The 7,879-nt window shown below is 41.8% G+C and overlaps 1 non-coding gene and 1 pseudogene across 1 annotated transcript; both read right to left on the bottom strand.

Moving 5' to 3' along the window:
* Nucleotides 1-4,291: 4,291 nt before the first annotated feature.
* On the bottom strand, nt 4,292-4,433 carry LOC135018608 (U1 spliceosomal RNA; annotated as a pseudogene).
* Nucleotides 4,434-4,585: 152 nt separating this feature from the next.
* On the bottom strand, nt 4,586-4,749 carry LOC135018607 (U1 spliceosomal RNA). Its single transcript, XR_010216285.1, has one exon. It is a non-coding gene; the product is annotated as a U1 spliceosomal RNA (small nuclear RNA).
* Nucleotides 4,750-7,879: the final 3,130 nt, after the last annotated feature.

Below are 7,879 nucleotides of genomic sequence, written 5' to 3'. Positions count from 1 at the left end.
ACATACACAAATGTATATACTTAATTACGTTTATTCTCTGAGGCTTGGATTTTAATAAGCTGACTTCAAAATGTCCACATAGATTAATGATAGACCAATGAGCTCGGCATTTACGGACACTGCTTGCATGAGTATGTCCTTAATTAATTAATGTCCCGAAAAAGATGTGTGCACACATATATCACTTTGAATGGATAGTTACCATGGGCGATAAGTTTTTCATTCACCTCTTTAGAACAGTCTGTTTAGGACCGTCCCAATTGGAAAGACTCCCTCTGCTGGTGCTTGTCCATTTACTGCAGAATATCTGGAGACAATATCCACGGGAATCCGTCCACAGTGCTCCGGCTCCCTCTGCTGGTGGCTAACCGCAATTGCAGGTGGACTGGCTGTTTTGTCGTAGCCAGAAGCCGGTGATCGTGTAAAACAAGCAGGAGGTGATAGTCACTGCCAGTAGGTCCTTCGAAAACGCGTTTCTCCGCCTTCCCAGTGCGTTCAGCGGCTTCCTCAGTTCGAATGACCATCATCCCAATGAACACTTTATATAGCCCCACTTATTTGAAATTCCCGCGGCCATTCGCGCATGCGCACTCAAACGTGCGTTCCAAGCCTCAGTCTCATTACAAACTTTAAATAGACTCCAGCGGCCATTTTAGCTGGTTAAAACACACGATCCAAGCCTCATTATCACACCCGGAAGTTGCATCCATCGTTCTTATTAACAATATCAGAATCAAGCCTCGTTTTAAAACATAATTATCTACAACTTCATATTCAATTATACTGAACTCTAATGCAATTTGCTCAACAAGATTACGTCACTTAGTTTAATCATAATTAATTTATCATGATTACAAGTAATCCATGTCTTATTTGACAACATCAGTACAAATATGACCGTATTTAAGAACAATATTAATACTAGTCAACACATCCTATTTTATTAGCACAGGTGATAAATATATTAAATATACTGCTCAACAGTATCATTACTCGGAAATAAAAGGGGACTAATTTTGATTATAATTTGTACTTTATAATTTATAATTTAGATCCCCACACGCCATCTTGTGGTTCAAATACATAATTACACCCCTTCGTATTGTTATACATAATCCTGTTATCTCCATCTCCTTAATCCAGCATCATAAGGAACCATATCCTATCCCACCCCCCCATATATTATATGTCAAGAATGATATTTATAAAAATCAAATATTTATATTATAAATATTAAACATTTGAACTTAGATTTTATTTAACTCAACCGTATCATTCAGACCCTGCGGGATCAAGGTTTTTAGGCTAAAGATCCAGAAAGCCTCTTTCTTACATAACCTTTTATACCTATCACCTCCTCTACTGGTTACCGCCACTTGTTCAATTGCCATGATTTGTAGATTATCACTTTTCCCTCCATTGCATTCCAAAATATGGCGGTATAGGTAGGTGTTTCCTACTTTTTTATCTATCTGTCTTTTATGCTCCATGAACCTAACGTGAAGTGCCCGAGTGGTGCGCCCCACGTACTGTGCTCCACAACCACACTGTAAGACGTAGATAACATACATGGATCTACAATTCAGAAAACTTTTTATATTGAATTTCTCTCCCGATACAGATGAGACAAATTGTGTGGTTTTCTTTTTTGTGTGTTTGCATGTTGTACAGTTTAGTCTACCACACTTATGGAACCCTAATGGCGGTTTGGGTATCCATGTATCTATTTGTCCCCCTTGGGCATCTGGAGCCATGGATTTTTCCCCAGGTCTCCTAAAAAAACTTGGAGCTAGTGCGGACTTCAGACTATCTGACTTCCGAAATATTACCTGTTCACTAAGGACTACATTGGAGTTCAACATCTCATCCAACTTGAGAATAGAAAAGTTCTTCTTAATTATCCTCTTGATCTTGTATGCACTAGTATTATACTTAGTTACAAACATTGTTGTCCTATCCGTCATTTTGTTATTTTTCTTTCTAGTATTTTTGCTGGTGGTATCCAATAAATGGTCTCTTTCCACATTTTCCACCTCCTTCCAAGCCTGGTCAAGAACAGATATTGGATACCCCTGCGTAAGAAACGCCCCATAGAGAGATTCCATTTGTTCTCTTGCTCCTTCTTTGGTGGAACAATTCCTTTTTATCCGAAGGAACTGGCCCTTCGGTATATTATCCTTCCATCGTTGTAAATGACTACTTTTGTAATGTAAATATCGGTTTTGATCTACCTCCTTAACAAAAGTATTTGTTATAATGATGTCATTTTCGATCTTAATGTAATTATGTATTTGAACCACAAGATGGCGTGTGGGGATCTAAATTATAAATTATAAAGTACAAATTATAATCAAAATTAGTCCCCTTTTATTTCCGAGTAATGATACTGTTGAGCAGTATATTTAATATATTTATCACCTGTGCTAATAAAATAGGATGTGTTGACTAGTATTAATATTGTTCTTAAATACGGTCATATTTGTACTGATGTTGTCAAATAAGACATGGATTACTTGTAATCATGATAAATTAATTATGATTAAACTAAGTGACGTAATCTTGTTGAGCAAATTGCATTAGAGTTCAGTATAATTGAATATGAAGTTGTAGATAATTATGTTTTAAAACGAGGCTTGATTCTGATATTGTTAATAAGAACGATGGATGCAACTTCCGGGTGTGATAATGAGGCTTGGATCGTGTGTTTTAACCAGCTAAAATGGCCGCTGGAGTCTATTTAAAGTTTGTAATGAGACTGAGGCTTGGAACGCACGTTTGAGTGCGCATGCGCGAATGGCCGCGGGAATTTCAAATAAGTGGGGCTATATAAAGTGTTCATTGGGATGATGGTCATTCGAACTGAGGAAGCCGCTGAACGCACTGGGAAGGCGGAGAAACGCGTTTTCGAAGGACCTACTGGCAGTGACTATCACCTCCTGCTTGTTTTACACGATCACCGGCTTCTGGCTACGACAAAACAGCCAGTCCACCTGCAATTGCGGTTAGCCACCAGCAGAGGGAGCCGGAGCACTGTGGACGGATTCCCGTGGATATTGTCTCCAGATATTCTGCAGTAAATGGACAAGCACCAGCAGAGGGAGTCTTTCCAATTGGGACGGTCCTAAACAGACTGTTCTAAAGAGGTGAATGAAAAACTTATCGCCCATGGTAACTATCCATTCAAAGTGATATATGTGTGCACACATCTTTTTCGGGACATTAATTAATTAAGGACATACTCATGCAAGCAGTGTCCGTAAATGCCGAGCTCATTGGTCTATCATTAATCTATGTGGACATTTTGAAGTCAGCTTATTAAAATCCAAGCCTCAGAGAATAAACGTAATTAAGTATATACATTTGTGTATGTGGAGCATTTACATTAAAGGCATCCACTATACACAATATGCATTTTTATGTATGTCAATTTTGCTGCAGCAATATATGTTAATAAAATATGATTTATATGTTTTAAAATTTAATAGTAATTAGCCATTTTTTAATTATTTATTGATTATCTCCGATAAATGGTGGGGACAGCGCTACTGATTTCCTACAGAGGGTCACACCTGTGTGGGTAGTTTTTGTGTTTTTTTGATTTGGGATAGGGCTGGGGAGGGCCGCTGCTCAGGCACATCTCTGTCAAGTAAAGGAGATTCAACTGAGGCAGCACAAGGGAACTCTCATCTGGGGACAACAACTGCAGGGAGAACACATATTTTCAGATGAACATGGGGTGGCAGAAGGCTGCCTAATACTGAAGCACCCCCAAACAACAAACCAAATGCAACAACTAGTGCAAGCATTCCTGGGGGATGGCCTGCAGCAGATGGATTTGAATATGGTGATGTCATCCAAGCAGTGGGTCAAAGTTGGCTTCAACCCTCGTCTGCATATGAAAAGAGAAAAGGAGCGTGCAGGGCATGGAGGCCTTTTGTGGTGCTTGGATGACCCCTAGTTCGCATTAAGCACCCCCACCCTCCTTCGGTGTGGGGCTCATGTTGGCCATTCCCCAGCCCCTGAAGCATTCAAGCTGATTTCTTGCAGCAGCTGGGCACTGTAACAGCTCCAGAGCTGCTCTGTAAAGCAAGTAAAAGGGTGTGGGCCCTGCAGCACTACCCGTAGTTTGCATTGTACATTGGAAGGCACAAAGTAAGCAGACGGGAGCAGAAGTCAGGATAGTGCACAAGGGTATAGAAGGGAGGGGCTCAAGAAAAAAGAAGTGGAAACAGACAGCAAACTAGGCTGGAGAGAGACCTGAGACAAAGAGATCTGAATTATATGAGAGCCGACCAGGGGAAACACAAATTATGCAGTCAAGTTTCCCACATTTGGGGAAATCGCAGGGGCAGCACACCCAGAGTGCAATGGGTGAGCCTTGCCCTTGGAGAAGCAACTTCATGATCATAGTATCTCACCTGGCAACTAAGTAGGAGTTGGGCTAGAGCTGGGGAGGGTCGCTGCTCGGGCACCCCCCTGTCAAGTGAAGGAGATCCAACTGAGGCAGCACAAGGGAACTCTCGAAAGAAGAACAAGGCTAGAGGAAGATCTGAGACAAAGAAATCTGACTTTTACCAGAGCTGACCAGAGGAAAGCACAAGCACAGTCCCCCACTACCACAAATAATGCAGTCGAGTTTCCCACATTTGGGGAAATCACAGGGGTCAGCATACCCAGAATGCAATGAATGAACCTAACCCTGGGAGAACAATCTTCATGACCATGGTATCTCCTATGCAAAATAAGTATGATTTGGGATAGGGCTGGGGAGGGCCGTTGCTCAGGCACATCTCTGTCAAGTAAGTTGCATTTGATTTGTTGTTTGGGGGTGCTTCAGTATTAGGCAGCCTTCTGCCCTACCATGTTCATCTGAAAATATGTGTTCTCCCTGCAGTTGTTGTCCCCAGATGAGAGTTCCCTTGTGCTGCCTCAGTTGAATCTCCTTTTGGAGAAGACCTCAATAAGATTGTAGCTGATCTGGCTACTGCTAAAACAGCTTGCCTACCTAGTATGACTCCTACCACGCAGAAGGCTAAAAGTACTTTTCTTGGCCCTTTCATCCTCCAGGTAAAGCGTACCCAAGGTCAGGCATACCCAAAGCAAGCTCATGTTTCCAGACCTGCCAAGCCCAGACTGAAGCAATCCTGGGCTGCCCATCAGCCTGCTTCCAAAACGGACAAGCCTGCCGCATGACGGTGCAGGCCTCCCTCTGGGGGATCCCAGGGTGGGGGGCCCGACTTCTAGGTTTGGCAAAGAAAGGTATAATTCTAAGCTAGAGAATTCTGTTTGGAGCTCACCTTGTACTTTGTGAAGAAACAATCAGCATTGTGGCTGAGCAGATACATGTAGTGTGTGGCTGCAAACTGCATGGATCTGCTGCGTTGTAATGCTGATTCTTTTTTTTTGCAAAGTACCAATAGCTTCATATAATGTTCACAATTTTTATGCAGGATCAAATAGCTCAATAGGTAGGGTGTTTGATTAGAATTCAACAGGTTATAGGTTTGAATCCTGGGTATGGTAGTTTGAGATGTGTTATTTAATAAAGTATGTTGTTCTGACTGCCGGCATCTTATCACCTGGGATATCATACTAAATAAATGGAGTTGATCAAATTTTTTTTTTTTAACTAGGGACAATTTCCAGATACTTCTCTTTATAACTGAGATTGCCCCCTGGAACTTCACATCAGTTGACAACTATGCATGAGTGGGCAGTGCTTGCCCTGGATCTGTCCACCCATTTATGTGCCGCCATAAAATAAAGCATGACTAACAGTTATCCTGGGCGTACACTACACAATTATCTGTCAGGCTATCTATCCAGTCTGGATGGATGGAATGAAAATCTGGTAATGTATAGGAGCAAATGTCAATTAACCATTTGCTCCCAAACACTAGAAAAGTGGTCAAAAATGGTCATTACACAAATTGGTTAAACCCAAAATTTAACCAATTTGTTTAGGGGACCATTTTTGTCCATTTTTTAGTGTTTGAGAGTAAATCGTTGATGGTCATTTGCTCACATAGATAACCGGATTTCTATTCCAACCAGCCAGTGTTGGAGAGATGGTCTGCCAGATTACATAATGCATACCAGAGCCATAACTAGACTTTTTGGTGCCCTGTGACAGAGAATTATATGCCCTCCCCCCCATTTTTGCAATATGGACAAAAGGCGCATGCCTTGTGGGGAAGGGGCATAACAAGATTGATCTCAGAGAAAGCACATGAGATATGAAGATATATCTAGTATACTTGACACTCAATGGTTTGTGGTATTGCAGGGGTGCCCTCCTTAAATGCATATACAGTCACACATGGCATGTTTGTGTAAATGGCATATCAGCAGTCAGCACTAACTGGTGACATGCCATTTGTACAAGTAAGCCATGTGTGACTAATATATAAACATACTTTATTAAATAACACCTCAAACTATCATACCCAGGATTCAAACCTATAACCTGTTAAATTCTAATCAAACACCCTACCCATTGAGCTACTTGATCCTGCATCTATTCTAACCTCCAAAAACAGATTCAGTTGCATTTTCCAGCGTGTTTTGTTTGCGCCTTTGCAAATGTCTTACATCGACAAACTTATTTAGTACTATTTTGCAAATAGGGTTACATTGTCGCAACATTGTGTTCCCTAATTGCTTGATTTTTTAAATGCAAAAATTGATAAAGACACCTGATAATTGCTCTGTGGAGTCTTCTTTTGTGTCTACTTCTTATCTACATTTAATTCCCTACCTATAATCAAGGCATTTTTAAATGCTGGGTGCTGCCAGGACGTGAGGCCTACCTAGACTTTAGATCTGAATTTGAATGTACTTGTGAACTAACTTAATTTCCTACTTCTAAACTCATTCCTAAATTCACTACTTACATTAATCCTGTAGTTGGGCATTTTGAGCCTTCAATTGTGGGCATTGTTTTGTGTCCAGACCAGCAGCTGGTGGTGTGCATTTGCTGGAAAGGCATCGAAGACCTCCGATATGCTGCATCTCCTGATGTGTGTCTGCCTCAAGTGGCAGTCAGCAAATGCATGCTAGACACCCCATTCCAAGCTGATTGTGACATCACGGAACATGCATCATAGAACAGGCATGCTAGAACATGGGTCTTCAACCTGCGACCCTCCAGCTGCTGTGGAACTACATATCCCAGCATGCCCTGCCTCAGTTTTAGCATACCTTAATAGCAAAACTGTGGCAGGGCATGCTGGGATGTGTAGTTTCACAGCAGCTGGAGGGCCACAGGATGAAGACCCATGTGCTAGAACCAAACCGCAGGTACATTGAATGCTAGCAAGCTGAACGTTTAAATCCTTTTTGTTCCGCAGCATTCCAATGTGGAAGATTCCATGGAACCAGAGATTATTCCATTGAGAAGGACATGCTGCCTGGATGACTGCACTGTGCAAATTAAATCACGGAGCCAGTTGGCTTGTGGGTGGCTCTGGTTACTGGGTGGTTAGGTGGGCGGTGTGTCGGAGGTGGAGCACATGAAAATGAATGTGTATCATCCAGCTAGTGAGAGAGAAAACTCATGCAGGAGTGTGCCTGCTTGTCAGTGAGTTATGCACCTTGCCAGACGTCAAATCTACATGGAGCAACTGGAGGGGACAAGAGCAGGTTTGGAAAATATAGACAGAAGAGCATATATGCTGGCGCATTCTCCATGATTGTGTCAGCTTATGTTTTGGTGCACTGCACTTTCCTCCACTAAGTTTTAGCCATTTTGTTTAAACGCAAGTGTAGTTGCTTCTCGCTCTTTTGGCTGTGATATTGTATTGTGGTTGAAGAGTCTGCTGGAGGGATTGTTTTCTTCATTGGCGAGAGACTGAAGATATTCCAGGATGGAAGGCTTGGG

This window comes from Pseudophryne corroboree, unplaced genomic scaffold (genome assembly GCF_028390025.1).
Source record: "Pseudophryne corroboree isolate aPseCor3 unplaced genomic scaffold, aPseCor3.hap2 scaffold_3242, whole genome shotgun sequence".
Classification (NCBI taxonomy): Eukaryota; Metazoa; Chordata; class Amphibia; order Anura; family Myobatrachidae; genus Pseudophryne; species Pseudophryne corroboree.
The sequence above is the reverse complement of the archived record's forward strand: the minus strand, read 5'-3'. Positions and strand labels throughout refer to the sequence as shown.